General features: G+C 46.9%; 1 long non-coding RNA gene across 1 annotated transcript; it reads right to left on the bottom strand.

The window, feature by feature from the left end:
* Positions 1-7,180: 7,180 nt before the first annotated feature.
* LOC146859712 (uncharacterized) lies at positions 7,181-22,499 on the bottom strand. Its single transcript, XR_014979046.1, has 3 exons — positions 22,320-22,499; positions 11,926-12,194; positions 7,181-7,366 (listed from the first exon to the last, which is right to left on the bottom strand). It is a non-coding gene; the product is annotated as an uncharacterized LOC146859712 (long non-coding RNA).
* Positions 22,500-22,793: the final 294 nt, after the last annotated feature.

Genomic DNA, 22,793 nt, shown 5'->3' with positions numbered 1-22,793 from the left:
CGAGTGATTCGTTGGCTTTGAGGAAGGTAGTCAGTTGAGTGTTGACGGTTTTCTCAATAACCTTTGCTGGGAACGGGAGGAGAGAGATGGGTCGGAAGTTCTTGAGGTCTGTGGGGTCTGCTGTCGGCTTCTTGAGGAGGGTGTTGAGTTTGGCGTGTTTCCAGCTCTCGGGGAAGGTGGCGGTGGTGAAGGATGTGTTGATGACGTCTCGGAGATGGGGGGCGATGATGTTGTCGGCTTTGTTGAAGATGTGGTGGGGGCATGGGTCGGCGGGTGATCCTGAGTGGATGGAGTTCATCGTGCGGGTGGTTTCCTCGGTGATGATCGGGTTCCAGGCGTGGATGGTGGTGCTGTGGGGGGTGGGTTCTGGTGGTGGGTTCGCGTTTGTTGTGGTGAAGCTGTTGTAGATGTCGGTGATTTTGTGGTGGAAGAAGGCTGCGAGGGAGTCGCAGAGGTCTTGTGAGGGGATGATGGCATTGTTTTCGGCATCGGGGTTGGAGAGTTCTCTGATGATGCCGAAAAGTTCTTTGCTGTTGTGGGAGTTGTTGTCAAGTCTGTCTTTGAAGGAAGATTTTCTTGCGGCGCGGAGGAGTTGGTGGTGTTTCCGGGTGGCGTTTTTGAGGGCTGACATGTTCTTGTCGGTCTGGTCGAGGCGCCAGGTTTTCTCGAAGGTGCGGCATCGTTTTTTGGAGTCCTTGAGGGTGGAGTTAAACCAGGAGCTTCTTTTGTGGTTGGCTCCGTTCGCTCGGGTCTTCAGGGGAGCCAGGATGTTAGCGCAGTCGGAGATCCAGCTCGTGAGGTTGTTGGCTGCTTCGTTGGGGTCTGAGGTGCTGGTGGGTGGGTTCTGGGAGAGAGCTGATGTGAGTTGGTCGGCGGTGATTCGGTTCCATTGTCTTCTCGGTGGTTGTTGAGCGTGGTGGTGGGTTGTGGTTTTCCTGTAGCTGAAGTGGACGCAGCTGTGGTCCGTCCAGGAGAGTTTGGTGGTGTGGTTGAAGGAGATGTGTTTGCTGGAGGAGAAGATGGGGTCGAGCGTGTGTCCGGCGTGGTGGGTGGGGGTGTTGACCAGTTGCTTGAGTCCGAGGTTGGAGAGGTTGTCCAGTAGGGTGGTGGTGTTGTTGTCATTGTAGTTCTCCAGGTGGAAGTTGAGGTCTCCCAGGAGGATGTAGTCGGCGGAGGGGAGGGCGTGTGGGCTGACGAAGTCTGCGATGTCTTCGCTGAAATTGGTGCGTGGTCCGGGGGTCTGTAGATGAGGGTTCCTCTGAGGGTGGTTTTGTGGTCGCTGTGGATTTGGAAGTGGAGGTGTTCAGCGTCGGAGAGTGTGTGGTCGGTGTTGGTTGTGATGCGGATGGAGCTCTTGTGGACGATGGCGATGCCGCCTCCGGTGCGGTTGGTGCGGTCTTTCCTGATGATTTTGTATCCGTCAGGGATGGCTATGGCGATGTCGGGTGCCGAGGAGGGGTTCATCCAGGTCTCAGTGAGGAAGGCGATGTCCGGGGCTGTTGAATCGATGAGGTTCGACAGTTCGATGGCGTGTCTGTGGACGGATCGCGTGTTGATCAGGATGCACTTGAGGTTGTGTCCGGGGGTGTTGTTCTTGTGGGGTGCGTTGGGGGTCCGTAGGCAAGTGAATCGGCAGTTGCGGCAGGTAAAAAGACCGTGGGTGCGTCTCGGGGTGGTGCGGCAGCAGCCGGCGCTCTGCCGGGGTTGAGTTTGGTCAGGGTGGCGGTGTCGTAGGTCAGGCGTGGGAGGTGTGGGTCGCGGGGGCCAGGGGTCATGGCGCTGGGCGCGGTCCAGGCGCGGACGGGCGCAGACGGGCCTGCCTTAGGCACGCCTTTGGCGCGCCCGCTGCGCACGTCCGCTGCGCGGTCTCGCAGCGGCCGCCAGATATGGGGTAGCCAGGGAGGAGGGGTCAGCTGGGAGGCGGGCGGCGGGAGGGTAGGTGGGGGAAAAAACAGCGGGAAAAGCGGCGAGGGCAAAAAAGCGAAAAAAGACGAGAAGCGAGAGAAACGAAGCAAAAGGGGAACCGGGCACTAAAAGGGGGGCACAACAACAACCGGGCACTCTGAGGGGCACATACTAGGGACACAAGGAAAAAAAGGGGGCAGCACTCACAACAACAGCCGGGCACGCACTCGGGGAACAAGGAAAAAAAGGGGGCAGCACTCACAACAGCCGGGCACGCACTCGGGGAACTAGAAAAAAAGGGAGCAGCAGTCAGAATCACACAGAATCGCACAAAAGGAGGCAGGCAAGCACTGGTGGCGCTGCGGGGGCAGGGGAGCGACCTACCCTAAGGTCAAGGGTCGCTACCTCTGTCTCGCAGCCGCCGCCATATATGGGGTCGCCGGGGAGGAGGGGTCAGCTGGGAGGCGGGCGGCGGGAGGGTAGGCGGGGGAAAAAACGGCGGGAAAAGCGGCTAGGGCAAAAAAGCGAAAAAAGACGAGAAGCGAGAGAAACGAAGCAAAAGGGGAACCAGGCACTAAAAGGGGGGCACAACAACAACCGGGCACTCTGGGGCACGCACTCGGGAAACAAGGAAAAAAAGGGGGCAGCACTCCCAACAACAGCCGGGCACGCACTCGGGGAACAGAGTTTTAAACTGAATTCTCTGTTCGATAGGCAGCCAGTGTAGACGTTACAGGAGATGGGAAGTATGACAGTGCTTAGGGTGGGCAAAAAGAATAAAGGCCGCCGCATTCTCTGCCCTTTGAAGTCTCTTCATGACAGTTTTATTTACGCCCAGTAGCAGTCCGTTACACCGATTGAATAATCACTTGTCGGGTGGAGACGTCAAAAAACCCCAGGATGGGTTTCAGACCGTGTAGGTGGCCAACGCATGTACCTGCCACTTTTTTGGCATGAAGCTCGAAAGAAAGGGAGTTGTCCATCAGGACCCCCAGATTCTTAACTGCACTTTTCAGTTGGGGAGGAATGCCCAGTGCAGCGGGCCATCACTGGTAGTCCTCTTTGTGGAAGTCCCGGCCTACCAGAAGCACCTCCGTTTTGAAGAGTTGAGTTGAAGATAGTTATCCGCCATCCAGTTTGAGCTGGCCAGGACATCTCCACTGAATTTCAGTTGGTCTTGGGCTGGGTTATTAGTGAAAGTGAATATCAATTGCGTGTCATCTGCGTATGATATATTAATCTTCCGGGCTTTGGCCAAGAGGGCTAGAGGGCAGACGTACACATTAAACAGCGTGGGGCTCAGAGCAGAACCTTGTGGGACACCACTGCTGAGGGGATAGGTACTGGACAGGTAGGGAGGGGCGTGGATCTGAAAGGAGCGATCGGATAGAAAAGACACAAACCAGGCCCAGGCCTTACTGCTGACCCCGATCTCCCAGAGTCGTTGGAGCAAAATCTCATGGGAGACCGTGTCGAAGGCCGCGCTTAGATCGAGTAAGATCAGTGCCAACCAGCTGCTCTGTGACTGCCAGCAGGGTGGATTCCATACTATGTTTAGGGCGGAACCCATTTTGTGACCTGTCCAGGATCTCGTTGGCTTCCAAATACTGGGTCAGGATGATATTATGATATTAACATGGGATTCCATAACCTTGACTAAGTAAGGGAGTAAAGAAATTGGCCGGAAATTCTCCGGCAAAGATGCATCCAGTGCTGTTTTTTTCAGTAAGGAAACAACTTTGGCATGTTTCCATCTGCTCAGGTTACCAATGACACAGCAATAAGGCTGCGGACTGAACTCTTCCTCTTCAGATTAACTTGTCATTCCCCAAAGGACTCTGGTTGGCCCTCCACTGGGCAACCATGTAATGTGGGGTTTGCATGGCTATGTACTGCTCCAGCTCCGACACTCTACAGAATGTGAATAAAACATTAAAAATCACACAGATGTGTCATGTCTATGTTCATTCAAGTATGAAAGTATGGATGAATGTAGGGACATTGATTGTACAAAAAGGTACACCTTGGGAAATGACATCAATGCACATGTTTGACCCTGACCCACATGGCCAATTAGATGACTGTGAAGGTGTGAACTAGCTGTGGCCTCATTGCTCATGAACAACAATGTCGCAACACCCCAACGTAGCCCCACGTCCATGTTTTAAATAGGGCTGTGTGTAAAAATGCCAAATTCGGTAGCAGGCCTAAAGTAGTGCCCCCATCACAAGTGACAACAGAACATCTCTTCGCATACCTTCTCACACTCAACTGTGTGGACACAGTCTGTTTTGATGGATCACATTGATCCACATGGCAAGAGGTTGGACACCATACTCACATTGCTGAAGACACGTAAGAGCACAGGTCTACTAGCAACTATCCCAAACACAATGTCTGGCTTACAGAGGTGGAGCTGCCAATAGGGACTCACCACCAATGTACATGCGGCAGTCCGTCCCTCCCTGTGTATGGACAATGCTCATTGAAGCACACGATGTGTCATTCTAATGAACACTCATCACAGTTGAACACTAGTGAAGTTGAGTAGACATTATTAGCATGTGCGTGTCAGTACAGGCAAGACAAGGGCCACAACTTGCAGACCAATGCTTCAGACACTAACAGGCAGCATAGGAACATGTAGAGGTGCAAGAAATGGGGAGGCAAAAATGAACACCAATCATTACGGATGGCAGCGGTCTCAGCCCACCTTGCCTTACTGGACGAGTCATGTGATGTTTGGTGTCTGCTCATTGCCCTGTGTCAGGGGACACGACTCACAGCCCATGGGACTCTTCTGACCTGTGGCAGTTATGTGGGTGATATGCCACAGCTCGGAGCAAGGAGTCATATGTGTGTGCAATATTTAGAGGTATGGGTTGTTGTGTACGTAAGTGTCAGGGGCATTCCATGCATGAGTACCATGAGTAAGGACTTCTGTATGTGGGGTGTGGATACGTTGGTCTTTCATTAGCGCTGTGCGTAGTGTGGGAGTCGTCATCATCTGCTATGGTATCTCTCTCAGGGGGTGCCTACCACATGCAAGACCAAGGTCGGAGGTGCAGACGTCCTTCCGCCTCATGTATTGAGACAAAGGAGCTTTCATCCCTAATGTTAGTCTGACTACTGCTTGCATTCTGGAAATGTGATGTGGCTTTTGCGCTGCAATTGAGGCTAGGCCTTAGGCTTATGGTGCACCAATAGCGATACACACACAACAGTTGGCATGTATGAGCCAAGAGCCCGAGCGGCCTTACGCTCCTTGTGCAATCTCTCTCTTTTTTTTTTTAACAGAGTTTTATATAGCGCGAACTTGACCCGAATCTGGTATCAGAGCGCTTTACATAGCACCAGTTGCATTACATGAGGACACATTCATTTTTTGATAGGCACATGGAGATTAAGTGATTTGCCCAGAGTCACAGGATGTTAAGCGTCATTGCCAAGACTCGAACCCAGTTCCCCAGATTCGAGGACGGACGCCATAGCTGTTAGGCCAACTCCTTTCTCTCTCTCTCTCTCGCTCTCTCTCTCTCTCTCTCTCTCTCTGTCTGTCTGTCTGTCTCTCTCTCTCTCTCTCTTTCTCTCTCTCCCTCTCTCTTTCTCTCTCTCTCTCTCTGTCCTTTGATGAGCGCATGACACACCTTCTTATCTTGAATTTTGTCTTGCAGGCTGTGACTTACAAATGGTCCAGAGAAGACCCGCCATGACTCTTCTAAATAGTTGTTTTGAGTTACATTTGAATGAAATATTTTGTTTGGAAAATATGGTGCAGGTTGTCGTCCGACTTAACACCAGGTAAGAGCAGGTGTTAAATCTCTGCTGCTAACGCGCCTTATCGCTTATTTTGGGATCTAATTCCCAATCTGGCTGGTCGTTGAGAATGTTGCGAAGTGGTGTTGTTGCGGCTTTTTGCACGGAAACGCCTACTCTGCATATCATTAGCGTTAGTTGCTGGTGTAATCTGTGGCGTTGTTTTTTGTGGCTGCTATCGCAGGTAAACTGGTGATATCGGCTGTTAGCACCAGCTTGTGAATAGGGCGATAGATTTATCACCACTCTGGCTGCGATAAAGTGCCGCTAACTCGGCGATGAGTCCTTGAGAATATGCCCCATCCTGTACAGATAGCTCTCAGCCAAGGTACTCCAACAAAAGGAGTCCTGAAGGCCCCTTAACTTTGACCTTTGTTATGGGCCCCGCCGGAATCTGGTAAGCCCCCTACCCGTCTGCACGTACAGGCACTGCTGAATGTGTGTCTCTGTGTCTGAAAATGACACCGAGACGAGTTCATCAACTTCTTGTCAGGGTAGACGGTGACCACCCTGTAAAAATAATGTGTAGGTGCTGCCTACCCTCGTGTACCTTCGATCCGTGCCCTGGGTGACAGAGCGTAGGATTGATAACACATCATCGACGTCATATGGGCAGTCATTTTACAAAATTTTAAAGAATAGAAACCACAGTCAAACGAGTCGAACTGAGCATCAACTTACTGAGCATTGTTTCCGCTTCAATTCAATTATTGATAACTTATTGTTTCAAAATCAGGCACTGTGGCTTCTGCTTTTCCAAACTCTAAATGAAGCTAGACTCCTACTCCTGGGTGCTCCCTCACAGATTGAAGACTGCTGTAAACAGAGAGTGGACACCCCACACACTGAACTCAGCTTGAATAATGGGTGTAATTATGAGAAACTCAATTCTCATTTTCATGACAGCCAGAGATCAGCAGGTTACCACACATACCTACTCATTTCAGCTCATTAGCAATTGTATATACACCATGTCTACCCTTTACAAGGCACACTACTGCATAAACATTGCTTCTGGGAGTGAATGTCATTGACCAGCATCATTTCCAAACTCTTAAGTTTTGTAGAAAAGAAATTAAACGAAGGGAATGAGTACAAAATGTTTCCTGTCAGTAGCCTTGGGGCTGTTGAAATGATCTGTAATACTTGCACTGTAATTGTACTTATATAGCGCTTACTCCCCCTGAAGAGGCGCTGAAGCCATTCAGCCCGCTGCTCCGGAACCCAAGGTTTGTGGCTTTTGACTATTGTTGGTTACTGGGGTTAGCGTTGTGCTCTCAAGGAACCCCTTACATGCACTCACTCCAGTTTCCTTCTGGTAGATTACATTATTAGGATGCAGGTGTGATCATTAGCTGGAGGGATGTGCGGTCATGCAGGTGGCCAGGGGAATGACGATTGTCCAATTATTATGCAGAGAGAATCTTGATTTCATTAAAGACATACGGAAGCTAACATTATGCAAATACTTTTATTTGCTGCTCAAACATGCAGCCCTTTAAAGAATGTAACTACATCACAATAAGTAGAACATTAGTAACATAACAAGTAGACTGCGCAGACTCCAATCTTCCTCGTGGGCTGCTATGACACAGGTGTACAACGTGACGTTCCCGAAAATCCAGTTAATCCTTAACATTGTTTTCTGAGAAAAAATCAAAGAACACTGTATAGTGAAAGGTATAGAGACAGATTAAAGCTGAAAAGATAAAAGCAATAATATACAATATCAGCAAATTAAACATAAACACTACCGAACCCAAACCTCTCGGGGAGAGGAGGGTGGGATAATGTTAGCCTCTGCGTGTCTTTAATGAAATCAAGATTCTCTCTGCATAATAAATGGAGAATCATCATTTCATTACAAGACCGGAGGCTACCATTATGCATGTTTAAAGCCATGTAGAGCTACACTGCTAACATGCTCTATTGGTCTCAAGTAAAACTTAGAGAAAGTACTTGCGTTAGATCAATCTGCCGCTTTAAATATTTCGGGCAGAGATCCTCCTGCCCAAAAAACTTTGCTACCATTGCACCCCTAGAAGAGTGATCTCCAAATCTAGAGAGATCCACTCCAGCCTCATGCATAATCAAACGGATCCATCTGGCTAAGGTCGCTGAGGAAACAGGCCTAAAGGGTCTAACATATGATAAGAGAAGCTGATTACAACCAACACGTCTAAATGTTGAAATCTTATTTTCATAACACTTCATACAATTCACAACACACAGTTTTTCACATTCATGGAAGAAAGGGTAGAAGATAGACTCTGACATTGTTTTAATTCTTTTCCAAATATCGAAGTGAACACCTGCAGAGGAATAAAATCTATTAGAAAGTTCTAGGGCTCTAATGTCGGAGACCCTTCTAAAGGAGATCAGACACAAAAGAGTCACCAGTTTCATGGAGATTCTTTTAAGGGAGAGTGAATCGTTGACAGACCAAGAAAGGAAGAGATTAAAAATAAGGTTAACATCCCAAAGTGATTCGTAGCGAGCCCTGGGAGGTCTCCTTAATCTAACACCCTTCATAACTCTTTTGATTAGGGGGTTGCTGCCAATAGCAAGGTTATTAATCAGAGCATGGCCCGAAGAAGTTGTTGATCTATAGCAATTGATGGTTCTAAAAGAAAGGCCTGATTCAAAGAGATGAGCAAGATAATTAGCTACATGTGGTAGAGGACACTGAACGGGATCCAAATCCCTTTCCAGGCACCAACAAGACCATTTTCTCCAAACACGCTTGTATCTTTTCCTGGTTCCTGGTGCCCATGAATCTTCCAATGGGCTCTTAGCTTCCCCTGAAAGGTCAGAATATCTGCCTGAATCCCTGATATCCAAACAAGAAGGTTCATCCTCCCTTCTATGACCAAATGGTGTTCTTCTCTATCCGGACCCTGGAGTAGGCCTAAGGATGATGGGATCAGCCGTGGAAAGTCCACTGCTAAATCCGTTACCCTGGGAAACCAAACCTGGGATTTCCAAATTGGAATTACCAGAATGATAGAGCAGGACTCGAGTTTCACCTTCCACAATAAGCTCTGAATCATTGAGAAGGGGGGAAAGGCGTAAGCCTTGATCCCTGCCCGAGACTGGAGAAAGGCATCTACTCCTGATGCATTTGGGTCTGGCCTCCAACTGAAGTATCTCTGGATTTGGTGAGTTAATCTGCTGTCAAACAGGTCTAATTGGATTGGGCCCCAAAGTTCTTGGATCAGAGAAAAAAACTCTGGATTTAATTTTTAGTCGCTGGAATCGTGGAGGAAACGTGAAGTACAGTCTGCCCTCACATTCTGTGTTCCCGGGATGAATTTTGCTCTGAGGGTGATCATTTGGTTCCAACAATATTCGCTTGGCAATATCTGAGAAATTTTTGGATCTCAAGCCCCAAAGGCGATTTATATAAGAGACAGCTGAGAAGTTGCCCAAAAGGATTAGGGTATTTGAGTTCTTTAAAAGGCCTTTGAAGCTCATAATCATATTCAAAGCTGCTAGCATCTCCAATGAATTTGTGTGAAGGGATTGTTCTTCTAAGGACCCCCTCCCCCTGATATCTAAATTGTTTAGGCGAGCACCCCAGCCGTGGTTGCTCGCATCTGATTCTAAAGTGAAATCTGGAACATTCCAGAAAATAGCTTTCCTGCTCCAGGCTTGGAGGTTTTTCAACCACCAATGAAGATCCTCTCGAGCGTCTTCCGAAAGAGGTAGAGAGTCTTCGTACCAGAGGCCTTTCCTCTAGCCCACTGCTTTTAATCTTTGCAGACCCCTGTAAAGAAGATGACCTGGTGAAATGGCCTGAATAGAGGAGGAGAGGAGACCTAAATCTCTGGCCAGATCTTTTAGACAAATAGATTCTTTGGAAAGGATAAGAGAAACATGTTTTTTTTATTTTGGTAACCTTCTTGTGGGGAAGGATTAGGTTGAACAGAATAGTGTTTACTTGGAAATCAAGGAACTCTAGTTCCTGTGATGGGGTCAAAATAGATTTTTCCATGTTTATGATGAAGCCCAAGTCTCGAAGGAGGTCCATGGTCATTTCTAAATGTTTCATAATTTCTAACTTGTCTTGAGACATGATGAGAATATCGTCTAGGTAAATTATTAGACGAATCCCTCTCTCTCTGAGATAGCTGACCACTAGCCACAGGACCTTGGTGAAGCACCAAGGGGCTGACAAAAGGCTGAAGGGAAGACACTGGAACTGGTAAAGAGTTTCTTTCCAAGTAAAACAAAGGTACTTGCGACACTCCTCGTCCATGGGTATGGTAAACTAGGCATCTTTCAGATCCAATTTTACCAGCCAATCCCTGGCTTGCAAGATGTCCCTCAAAAGATGGATACCTTCCATCTTGAAGTGTCTGTATGTTAGAAATGTGTTTAAATATCTCAGATTTATGACGGGTCGCCAACCCTTGTCCTTCTTTCTGACTAGAAAAATAGTACTTAGGAAACTCTTTGAGATTTCTGAAAGGGAAATTTTTATAATGGCTCCTTTGTGTAACATTTGGGAGATTTCCAGTTCTATTAGTTTTGAGTTCTCTTTGTCTAGAGAAATCTCGTTTGGGAATCTTTATTGGGACAGTTCCTCCCAAAAGTCTATCTTGAAGCCCGCTACAGTTTCTAAGACCCGCGGGTCTTGAGTGATTCATAACCAATTGTCTGCAAAATGCTTCAGTCTTCCTGCCACCTTGGAGGGAAAGGAGGGATTCAGACTTACCTTGGAAAGATTGGTTGGAGAACCTTGATCTGCCGCCACGGGCTCTTGAACCCCTTCCTCTCTGGGGGTAGAAGTTTGAGCGGGAGCCTCTATAAGGGCTTGTACCTCTTTTCTCTTGTGTATCGAATTGGGACCTGAAGTAACCACGGCTGACAGGTTGTCCCCTCCTGTCAGCCCTTCCAAAAAGTGATCGACCCCCAAAAACTCTTCGCATGTTAGATTGTGCCTTACTGAAGGCGTTGAAGATGGACATGTACTTTCCCAAGGATTTTACAAAGTTATAACCGAACAAAAGGCCTTTGGCGTCGCACATGTCCTCTTTGGCGGATAGGTCCGCGAGTTTGGGGTTCATTCTGAGGAGGACTGCCTTCCTCCGTTCGGTGATTAGGTTGGCGTTAGCATTCCCGATAAAACAGATTGCACGTTGGGACCAACCTCGTAAAAGTTCGGTATCAACCCGGGAATTGTTAGTTCTAGCCTCTTCGGTCATATTAAGTATTTTGGATAGCAGTCCCAGGACGTCAAGAAGCTTATCCTGACATTGCTTCAGGCATTTTTCAATTCCTTTTCTTGGGTCCCTCCCTGATTTTAAAAGGAAGGTGATCAATTTGGGGTCAAGGGTGGGGGTATTGCAGATCTTGTCCTCCGAAGAGGGGCGAGGGCACTCATTACGCAATAAGTTGCGTGTGTTTCTGTCCAGGGGGTTTCCTGACCCACTGGGATAAATATTTACCCACATGGCTCATAGGCCACCATTCGGTGCTGCGAGGGTGACGAAACGCAGTGGGGTTGAACATCTCCCCATCGAGCAGATCTTTAACTGTAAATGATGAGGCTGAAGGATGATCTAAGTCCTCGTCAAGATCCTCAGGGGTATCTTGGGGACCAAAGATGAACTCGCCCTCCTCATAGTCATAATTAAATTGTAAGGAATCATCACTTAAATCATTGTACCGTGTAGGATACCATCATCTCTAATGCCGCTATGGGCCTCTCTTCTCTGAATCCCAGGGAACTGGGATCTCTCTATTGTGCTGCTATTGAGCACCAACATCTCTTGTAGCGCGGGGGCTAACAATCTCTAATGCATGGGTGAATGCATCCTTCAGGTGTTTTCTTTTGTGGAGTACTTTACCCCCTTTTTTAGGCCCTGTGGTAGAGGGGGAATCCCCGTCCGAGAGGGAAAAGTAGATCTCCTCTGGAGTGGATAGCCTCTTCCTCTTAAGTAAAGCAGCATCAACTGCTTCCCTCACGGAAGATTTAAGGGGCATATTATCAAGACTAACCCGGGGCGTAGTACTCCACTTCGCCCACGGAGTGTATGTAGAGCTGCCTGCTTCGTAGTTTACGAAGTAGGCGTAGCAGGCAGCGCTACGCACACACCAGGGTGAAGCAGAGCTGCCTGCCGCCCGCCGTCCGCCTCCCACCCGCCCTCCTTTTAAAGTAAGGTAAACATTGATAAAAAAAGATAAGAAATAATGCCTTACCTGCAGCGTGGCATCCCGGGGCTCCCTCTTCCTCGTTGACAGGAACTTCTTTTCACAAATGCGCATGCGCGGACGCACCGTCACCGTTACACACTCGAATTGAGGTACCGTAACCATGGGGACCTGACGTGGAGCCGGAGAGAAGCAGTGCGACTTCCTGCTTGCATGAGGCTGAAACTGCACGTTCTTTCGTATCCTAGCATGTTGCTAGGATACACGAATTTGAAGGGACGCACGCTTCGGTTCCGTTTCTTTTCCTTAATTATTTTCTAAAATAAGCAATACGGTGATGAGCGTTACAGATAATTAAATGAATTAAGGATGAACCCGCAAGGCGGGTAATGGATAAACAATTAAGCGGTGATATGAACAAGTAAGTGTGCGCACAGTCGTGTTTAAATACTTACCTAGCTAGAATAAATGATCGTGGAGCGATCATGGAGCGAAAGAAAGCCATTCCCTGCCATAAATTGGACAGGGGAGGTGGCAAGCTAAAACTGTTAAAAGTTAGTAAAGTACATGTAAAGAATGCTATACAGTTCGCTAAGATATCAAAATATATAGAGAGTACTAGTCAATTTAGTATATATATATATTCCATTATACGAAATAGTTAAAAAATTACGGTAAATAGTGGAGTAATAAAAGGTGTACTTAGCTGTGTCAGAGCAGCGAACAAAAGAGGAAGATTGGAGTCTGCGCAGTCTACTTGTTACGTTACTAACGTTCTACTTCTTGTGATGTAGTTACATTCTTTAAAGGGCTGCATGTTTGGGCAGCAAATAAAAGTATTTGCATAATGGTCTTGTAATGAAATTCATAGATGAGTTAGATGGTGTTAGGTGTTAGTAGGGTGCAGTGGTATGACTCCCAAAGAAGGAAAGGCGCTGAGATAGGAGCAAGGAACGGGAATATACAGGGGGCTCTGAGACAGACCGCATTCTGAGGATGCAAAACTGGTAAGAAAGAAACTAGATTGTTTGCATGTGAGATGGTGCTGTATTTAGCTGCTTTGATTGGCAGTAGAAACAGACAGTCTGTCTCCTGCTTGGCCACCGCTACAGCATGGCCCAAAGTTTAGTTTGGAAACCTCTGACCGGCGCTATTGAATGTCGGATAACCCGATCACCCTTTAAGGTTCTTTTTATCCCTGCCTTCTTTGCCACAGTTCATCCCTCTTTCTCATCCTTTCTCTCCCTGCCTCTGGGTGATGGTCTGATGAAGGAATGTATGTGCCGATCCTCACAAATTAGTGGTGGCCCCACCTGCAACCACCGGCTCAAATTAAGCTTTGAGAAGACGGCCTGAAAACCGATGTGATTCCTCCAGCATCAAACCTGTGGGTCTCCTGCCCCATTTAAGCCTGATTAAGATAAACTTACACTTTTGTTTAATTTCACTTTTTTGGGTATTCACAAACTACGAGTTGATAGTAAGTTTACGACTGTGGAGACTCCATAGTCGGAGCGTAAAACTATCTTTTTATGTGCCGAGTTCTCTACAGTCGTACATTTACTATCAACATGCAGTTTGTGAAAATCAAAAAACAAAACGTACAATTACCCAGAAGTGCAAGTTTACCTCTGTGAATAAGGCCCTTAGAGTAGCTGTTAGGTTTCCCGGCAGCTCTGCCGGCAGACACCTGTGACCGTCCACCTGTTGGCCAAAGGGCTGCTGGTACCAATGTGTCTGGGAAAGAAGCGCCGTCAAAGACCCCCATGAGGCGGGCAGAAACTCCCTGCGCACCCGGCCCTTTTGGATCCATTCTGATTTCGCAGAAACAACACCTCCGAGGCCATGCAGTGATTTTTCACTGAAAGTGCACCTGTGTTGAGAGGTGCGTTTTAGATGAAAAGGATCTCCAGGACAGGGAGGTCTTTGAACCCACCAGGTGGCGTGACCCGGGGCAGCGGAGCTCAGGCCTTCCCCTAACCCGGCGGACTGACCAATGGGGTCTAAAGGACCCCAATAGTTTTCTGTTTTTTTTAAGAAACCCCACAGCGCTCTCACTTGAAATATTTGCTTTGCTTGTAATGTTTTACAGGATACATATCCACTGAGATTAATTAAAAAGAAACATTTGACTATTCGAATTTAAATCTCCGAATTAAATCATACTCAAAGCTCAATTCAATGTTGCAGCTTGCTGACAATATTTTATGCTTTAAAAGATAATTGTGAGAAAATATTATGAAATTATTATAGGGACGGTGGCTCGGCATGGAACAGTTCAAGGCCCCTGGTTTATGCAGAGAATATGTAGAGATTACTACACAGCAATGTCGTTAATATAGCGCCAAGAAGAGGATCTACAAGGCCCAGCAGAGGGTAGCTACAAACGTGCAAGTTGTCTTTTCAAATTCCTCGTCACTCTCTCAGTCCAACGTGGACTGGTCATTCCACAGAACTGAAAGAACAGTCCTTTGGCCTGGGCAAGTGGCCAGTCAACAGCAACTCGAGCCAAGAGCACACTCGGCAAACACATGACCAGGACCAGGGCTCCAGGGGCGGCCAGGACAGGATGCCACCAGGGGTGAGATTTAAGGGACTCGTAAAGGTGGTGGCTAACTATTTGTACAGCTTGCGCCACACGTGGACTGGATCTGCTGCGTACCACCCATTGTAGATGCTGAGGTGGCCATTTTGGAAGGGTGTGGCCAATAGATGCCACCTGGGCCTCCTTCTGCTCTGTCGCCCACACTGGACCTGAAAGTAGCATCTTGTAGACAAGAGGTGGTATCAGCCACTAGTGTTTTTCAAGATGGTTTCTGAATAAAAATATATATTTTTAAGTATGGCGCCAATTCTGATGTTTTGTCTGTAAATGTGTGTAGATTAAACTACTGATTTAAATTACACAGATTTAGAAAAAATATGACCGTACACAAAGTTTGGAGTTTAGTGACAGCTGTGTTTTTTTTGATGAACTAGAAAAAATGTAAAGGTACTAGCGGATATATAACACCAATTTATTCTGAATAGTAATTATTTTATTTTTACAGGGAGGAATGAGACTCTATAAAAGACATCAGACTGGATTCATTACAACAAAGAGGGCTTAGCAGTGACCCTTTTCTGCCCTGAGAAAGGGTATTTGGCACCATTGCTGAAACGCATCAACTACAATTCATGAGTGTTAACACTTTCTAGAGAGCAGATATATGAATTAAAGAAGCTGCACTTTACCGTCATATATATGGACTATATTTAATAGAGAGAGAACAATACCACGTGGGGTGACACAACAAGAGTTTACCCTCCATCTTTACACTATGTAGGATTTACATGCAAATCGGATAAGTGCGTTGGCCATTGTTTGTTACTCTCCGTCACAAATATAAGGAACTTTACTGTAAATCACTGAATGATCAATTTATGGTGAGTCAGCAATTTACATTATTTACTCACTAAATGTTGGTGGCTTCTGAATATGATGAAACGTTATTTTGTCTAGAACTATTGACCCCTTTTGTTATTAAAAAAAAAGCAAAGTTTTGTGTAATTGAAGGACAATTATAAACAGACTTTGTTATTGAAAAGTGTGTGTGTGTCTGAAGATGGTTGAAGCCCCCTTTTTAAGGATACATGAGTGGTATATCCATTATTTAAATATTTACTTAATCAAGGAGGGGGGGGGGGGTTGCGTTCTCTTTCTCAAACATTCCTCCAAGAGCTTCCATTGCTGGAACCCTCCTCTTTTCCCAAATGTGCCCTGTATCCAAGGAGTTACAGGGACTTCGCCCCGGTTCCCATATACTGGTTACACATTGTGGCAGAGTGGGAACCGAACTCCTCCATGGAGGAGGATGGAGTAACTGTGCAGAGGCTATCAGTCCTCTGTCTCTGACCCTGAGGTCTACGAGGGGTAGTCAGTGTGGAGCCCCTTAAATGTGCACATTTTATGGAATCTAATTTTACCAACCTATGGTCGCACACCTTTGTGAAGCAGCAGCTCTCATTGAAGAAAGGTTGAGGGCCAGGGACACATTACTGGCTGAATCTTGGTGAGATGTGTTCCAAACTCCGCATCTCTCCATGACCATGTACTGTAACCGTGGAAAAAATAACTTTGGGCCTGATTTAGATCTCGGCGGAAGGGTTACTCTGTCACGACGGTGATGGGTATCCTGTCCGCTGTAATATAAAACTCAGTATATCCTATGGGATTTATATTTCGGCGGACGGGATATCCATCACCGTTGTGACAGAGTAACCCGTCCACCGAGATCTAACTCAGGCCCTTTATCTCTCCAAGCCTTGGGTCTATGGTCAAAACACAGAAGCAGTCAGGATTGGGGTCACCACTTCCTGGATGGTCCTCGTGTGTACGTTGGTTGGCCACTATTGTTCTTCATGTTGTTGCAGGCACTGTTGTTGGGATCCAGGTGGCTGTAGTGAGGTAGGTGTGAGGCGGCTAAATTAGCGGCCATGCCCCTTACCCCTATTGTCATCTTTCCCTTCTTGTTTTAAGACTGTGGTGTGTTGGCTCTGTGTTGACCATCGTCACTGTCGACTTACCGATCTAGCAATGGGCTATCTGTGCCATTCCAGAGAAGATCTTCCAGCTGTTGCCCCACTCCCTGGCCTGGGTGATCTGTGAGGATTTTTTATTTGCTGCCCACACTGACTGTCAAGTTTAAAAACTTTGCCTTACTGATGGGGCTTTGTTCTTTGGTCTCGAGCTGCTTGGCTTGGTTGACTGAATTGCATATGGCTGGGTCCAAACTGGAATGGCATGGTGAGCAAAAAAACGATGGATTTAGGTCCAGATCTCTGTACTGGGGTGAATGTGTGACATTGTTCTGCCTTTTGTTCAGCAATTGTTCTTTTTGTATTTGTCACCTAGAGTGGGTCGGGTATGCCCAGCTGTAGGTCCCATGCCTTCCATGCCACTGGAGTCAGGCTATCCTGGCTGATGAGGGATGATAGCCCAAAACCGGTCCTAGGATGCTTGTTTCCAGTTCAGGGAGGACCTGGCCTTGCAGTTCGGGCTGGACTGTTGCCATTGGGCGCAGGGTCAAGACTGATTTGCATATGACTGGGTCCAAACTGCAATGTCATGGTGAGCAAAAAAACGATGGATTTAGGCCCAGATCTCTGTAGTCGGGTGAATGTGTGACATTTTTCTGCATTCTTTCCATCAATTGTTCTTTTTGCATTCAGAGATAAATTTAGTAAGTGGATTGATAAATCTGGAGTAATACATTATTTTGTGTGGCGGAGGCGTTACATGGGTGGAGTGTGGGTGTCCCTCTGCATCCACCCATGTATTCTGAAGCATTCCCAGGCTTACCAACTCTTGTGGAACTGGGAATGCATCAAAATGCTACGCCTTCCCAGAGGCGGCGCAGCAACGAGAAACATCTTCATTTCTCCTCGTTGCTTCCTCTTTCTAAGTGTGCAGCATCTGCAGATCACTTATAAAACGGGAAATGCCTCTGCCGATTGTTTTTGTTCAGGCAGGTGTTCCTTCCTGCCCAAAAATAATCCTGCCTACACGACAGCCACCCCTGCACCACAGCGCTAGTGTGCCTCCATTGACGCAAGGCAGCACATCGTCCGCTAGCGCAAGGAGAGGACAGGAATGCGCCATATAATGCAAAATATGCGCATTACTGCCCTCTCCCTTTCACGCAGCGCAGCAATGAGTCTGGGTGCGTTGCGTGAAACCTAGCTAAATCAGCCCCTCGTTTTTGAACTTTTATAATGTTATGCATTTTTCGAATGCTTACAACTATTTCATGTTACTCTACATGTTATTTATTTATTTATTTTCATTGTTCTCCTAGATTATCTGCAAGTGGCTTTTTATTTATTTTGTTCTTCCCCTTCGCATTGTTTCTTGCATTGTTCATTATATTACAGTACTGTGTGATGTAAATGTTTTTAAGCACTTTTACGAAAGCACTATCACAATTCCATGAATAAATGAAGTGACATAAGCATACGTGAATATTACATGCATGTTTGTTTCTCCTTCTATGCAGTACCTGGCAGGGCCTACATCTGGTCGAGGGGCAGTCCAGTTGAACCTCGCCCCCCTGTGCTGCTTCCAGCAACGCCTATGGTTTACACAGAGCACCTACACTTTATCCAGCCTGACTGCTGGTCTTTCTGCTAGTTTGAGCTGCTGCTTGTCTGGGCCTGTTCTCAAGCACTGTTTATTAACACTGTGCATCCTGGTGCTTTCAAACAAGACTGCTACAAAACACAGTACAAGAGTTCACCAGGGATAAAGTCACGGGTATTACTTCCTGTCATGGAGGGAGGATCACAGGAAGTGTGTTGTCACTTCCGTTCCTCTTATCATTTTGTTGAAATCAAACAAGTTACAAGTCTACAGACCAACTAGATGTGGTTCAGATATCACCAGAACCCTATTGCATGTTTACCTAACAGAGTTTATTGTTAAAGGTACAGCATTAACAGTACGGGGCTCAGGGTTGAGAGTAGAAGGTTGGTTGATGGCCCATGGTTAAGGGAGCAGGGCGGAGTGTACAGGGTTGTGTGTACCTGGCGCAGGGTACAGGATGAAGGGATGAGGTTTAAGGGTTTAGGTTACAATATTTATGGTACAACAGTAAAACAAACTGGATAAAATGACCAGGGTTAAAGGTACCGAAGTTAAGAATACAGGGGCAAATTTACAAGAAAGTGACGAATCTGTACAGATGTGCCAATTTCCCTGCTCCACCCTGAGAAACCCTTGCGCCACCATAGATGCGCCGTATTTACAATACGGCGAACTATGGCGCAAGGATTGACAGATGCGTCAGAAATTCTGACGCATATGTTGGCGGAAAAGTCACGCATTGCTGGAGTTGTGTCGCAAGCACAACGCAACTCCAGCAATGCGTGTTGAGGCCTGTTCCCATTACACTGCGTCACTACTTACGCCTGCTTGAAGCAGGCGTAAGGTTTTGACACAGTGGCGTCCTAAAAGTGGCGCAGTGAAATCTTGTAGATTTCACTGAGTCACTTTTACGCGACCTTCCTGCGTGGGAACTCCCACCCTGCATACATTATACCTGACGCAGGTATAATGTGACACAGGGCTTTACAACATGACGCATCTCCCTAGATGCGTCACGTTGTAGATAGGTCGCATTGTTTGCGCCGCTGTTGCGTCTAAAAAGTGATGCAACTGCAGAGCAAAAGTCACGCAAGGGGCTTGTAAATCTGCCCCACAGGATTTATCATATATGGTTTAGAATACAGGGTTTAGGGCACAGGGCTCGTGGTACACGGTAAAGGTACAGGATTTAGGGTACAAAAACAGTGCAGATGAAGGATACAGATATAGATAGATATAGACGTACCTGAGAGGCGATGACTCATCATTTCATATAATGGCACTACCGAGGTAGTGTCTCCAGATGTAAAGCCAGATGTACGACCAGCATATTTGCGCCTCGCAAATTGCGACTCATTTGCGAGTCGCAATTTGCGAGGTGCAATTTGCCATGTACAACAGTGTGTTTAACACTGTTTGCGATTCCCAATGGGGTCACAAATTGCGAAACTCATTAATATTAATGAGCCTCTCGCAATTTGAGAGCCCATTGGGAATGGCTCGCCCTCCCAGGGATGGTGGCCAGCTGGGCTCAGCAGACCACCATGTCTGGGACTGCTTTTAAATAAAGCACTTTTATGTTTTTTTGATGCAGCCCGTTTTCCTTAAAGGAAAACAGGATGCATTTAAATGAAAAAAAATAATAAACGTTTCTGTTTCATTTTTAAGGGCAGGCAGTGGTCCCGGGGACGACTGCCTGCCCTTAAAAAATATTTTTAGAGACAGTCACAAAGTGGAAGGAAATTGCGACTGCATTACCACCCTCTTGAAGAGGGTGGCAATTTGCGAGTGTTTTGCGACGCAATTGTGGTCATAAAACATTCGTACATTGATTTGCGGACCCAATTAGGAAGGGACCACCCCTTCCTAATTGCAACTCGCAATTCTTAAATAGGGCGTCGCAAATAAAGTGTGACTCGCTATTTAGGAATTGTAAATGGCCCTGGGCCATTTTGCATGCGCAAACGGGTCGCAATCCCGTTTGCGCATGCAATTTAGGGTCGTACATCTGGCCCGTAGTATCTTCAGTTGCCACCGATGCGTCCCTCCTCTCGCGCAGCTGCGACCTCTGAACTGTGATGTCACAGGTCCTCTGCGATAACTTCTTACAGTCGGGCATCTCTATCATTCTCCTATTACGTTTGAGTAGTGACGTCACAAATAATCTGTAAAAAAAACGATTAGAGACCGTTTTGATACAGTTATTTCTGGTCTCCTCGTGCTAGCCATGCAGGGTCAAAACAGAAAGTATCCGAAACACGGAACCAGACTATTTCTTACACAGTCCTGAAAGGCTGAAACTCTGGAACCATCTACGAAGGGGTTAAAGAGAGAACTTCAACTTGTTATCTTATCTTCCTTGAAAGACTTATGCTTGTGTTCAGAATCTACTTAAATTTAAAATTCCTTTTCTCCTTTCATTGCTTTCTCCTCATGAAACTCATTTTTTACCTGCATTTCTCCCGTTATTTTTCTGTAAAGTAATCTGTTTTTCCTGTAAATACCATACACATATCTTAATAAAACAAATATTTCTTATAGAACCATACCAAGTTACTAAAAAAGTATTTCCCTAATGAAGATTTTCTTCTGATTGTCAATGCTATACAAATCTGTAACGCGTGTGAATGACATCATTCGTGTCTGTAATGCGTGGGAATGACATCATTCGTGTCTGTAATGCGTGTGAATGACATCATTCGTGTCAATTACACGTTTTGAAACACTGGTGAACGTTCAGTCCCATCAGACAGCATGTCATAGATACGTGCACCTGCTTCCCAGAAGACATGGCTCGCACTCTCTGGATTGAATCCAGACTAGGGATACCTCAGGGCTCCCTTCCTATTGGTCCATTCGTGCAATCCCTCCAGGGGATTAGATAACCGCACCATAATAGCCTTTCGCTGACCAGCGCGGTGTTTGCGAGTGGGTGGGGGCCATCTTCGCTGCCTCAACCCTGCCTTCTTTGCATGTTTGCTGATCGCGCCTCGTGCGGCTTCTTTCGCCACCTTGCAGCCGCCTACAGGGTCCCTGCCGCGGGACAGGTGCAAGCGCCCTTATGAGGGTTTCAGGGGAGGAGGGCAAACAGCCCCGTCTCGTCTCATTAGCACAGGCTTGGAAGGCAGTCAGGCAGCTGGGCAATCACATAAGACTTGTACACTTCAGAAGCAGATTGGCCGATAGGGAGGCTGGCAGATCAGCTAGTGTCTGCGGGGCTGGGGTAGAGTCATGCGTATGGCCTACACTGAGAAGGACAGATCTGCGAGTGCCTATCCGTGCCAGTCCTTGGAGCAAGAAATACACTCAGGGCCAAAACAACGAGCCACCCACCAACGCCAGCCCTCCTGCACGCCAGGATGCCCGCTCCAAAGAAATGGCTGGTACCCAATGACTTTGAGTTGATGCCAGTCTCTCGCCTCCATCGCCAGCTTCTGTGACTGCATCATGGTGTACATTGCCTGTACCACTGCAGGGATGACCCTTAAACCAGCAGGGTCATCACTAAAGAAGCTCTGATCGCCACCGGTCAATCTAGCAAAAGACAGATTGGGCTCAGGAAAGACAGCCTCAAAGTCCTTGACCATGTGCGCCAAAGATCGAACATACCATATCACGTGGCCGACGTGTCACGGTGAGAACATCGAGGGCAAGAATATCGTGGCGGTCAGTTTCTATGGGCAAGCAAGCGTTCAGTATGCTGGACTCCACATATATGTACCTTGATGAGATATATAGGTTCAACGTGCGTAGTAGACATGGAGTTAAGAAAGGCAAATCTATACTTACTAATTTACACTTCCCTTCTCGATATCCTTCTTCTCAATATCTTTGACACAATATTTTGTCCATACGATATTTCTGACCCCGACATCCTGTCAAACAATCCCATGGAAGGCAACTCATGGCCTTGGACGTTGCTCCGCATTTCAGCTGGTTTACATCCTGCCTCTCCAATAGACACTTAATGGTAAAAATCGGAGCTCGCATGACTACAACAAGAATGGTGTGTAGTGTGTCTCAATCCTAGCTCCTACATTATTCAATCGATCTGTTCTTGAAGGTCTTGGTTCGATTCTGAAATACTCTTGCGTCACTGTGTATCAACATCTCGAAGGCACCCAAATGTACCTAAAGATATCAACAATTGAAAACGCTGACAGCATATGGAACTCTCTCTAAACTGCACGCAGAGGATACAATCTTGTTCCCTACATCCGCAGACAACAGAATCGCCCCTACTATCAACCTCCACTAAGCGAACGCTCTACCCTTAAATACTGCCACCTTATCTCTCCCAACCACCTCAAAACAACTGTACCTGTGCCTGTCCTGTCCAGCCTGCATGGGGTGACCTCTTAGCAGGAGTGTCCCTTCTGGCCATAAAGCTACTCAGTGCTGGTCTCCATTTAGCGGCTCGGACACTGCCCTCCGCAAACAAATTCCATCCATCGCTCCCGCGCTCCGTGGCCTAGACTGCCTCCCGATCACCCCATGGTGTAATATGAAAGATGTTGTCTAACTCATATAGGTATCCGGGACACCTGCTCCGACCTATCAAACTCCTTCTCCCCCTCTGGCGGATTAAGAAGGCTGCTTTCATGAAACACCTCAGGGCCCATCTTTTCACACACTGCCTAAGCTAGCCAAGGACTAAGTGTCTTATCTATTTATGGACCCCCACTCTGCCCAGCTGACTTTTCATGCCTATCACTGTCAATGATCACCTCTTTACCTCCTTCACATGTTACCCTAGCTATGTTTGTCACTGTTTTGCTATAACACCTCCTAACAC

This window comes from Triturus cristatus, chromosome 3_1 (genome assembly GCF_964204655.1).
Source record: "Triturus cristatus chromosome 3_1, aTriCri1.1, whole genome shotgun sequence".
In the NCBI taxonomy this organism is placed as follows: domain Eukaryota; kingdom Metazoa; phylum Chordata; class Amphibia; order Caudata; family Salamandridae; genus Triturus; species Triturus cristatus.
This window is presented reverse-complemented; position numbering and strand designations above follow the sequence as displayed.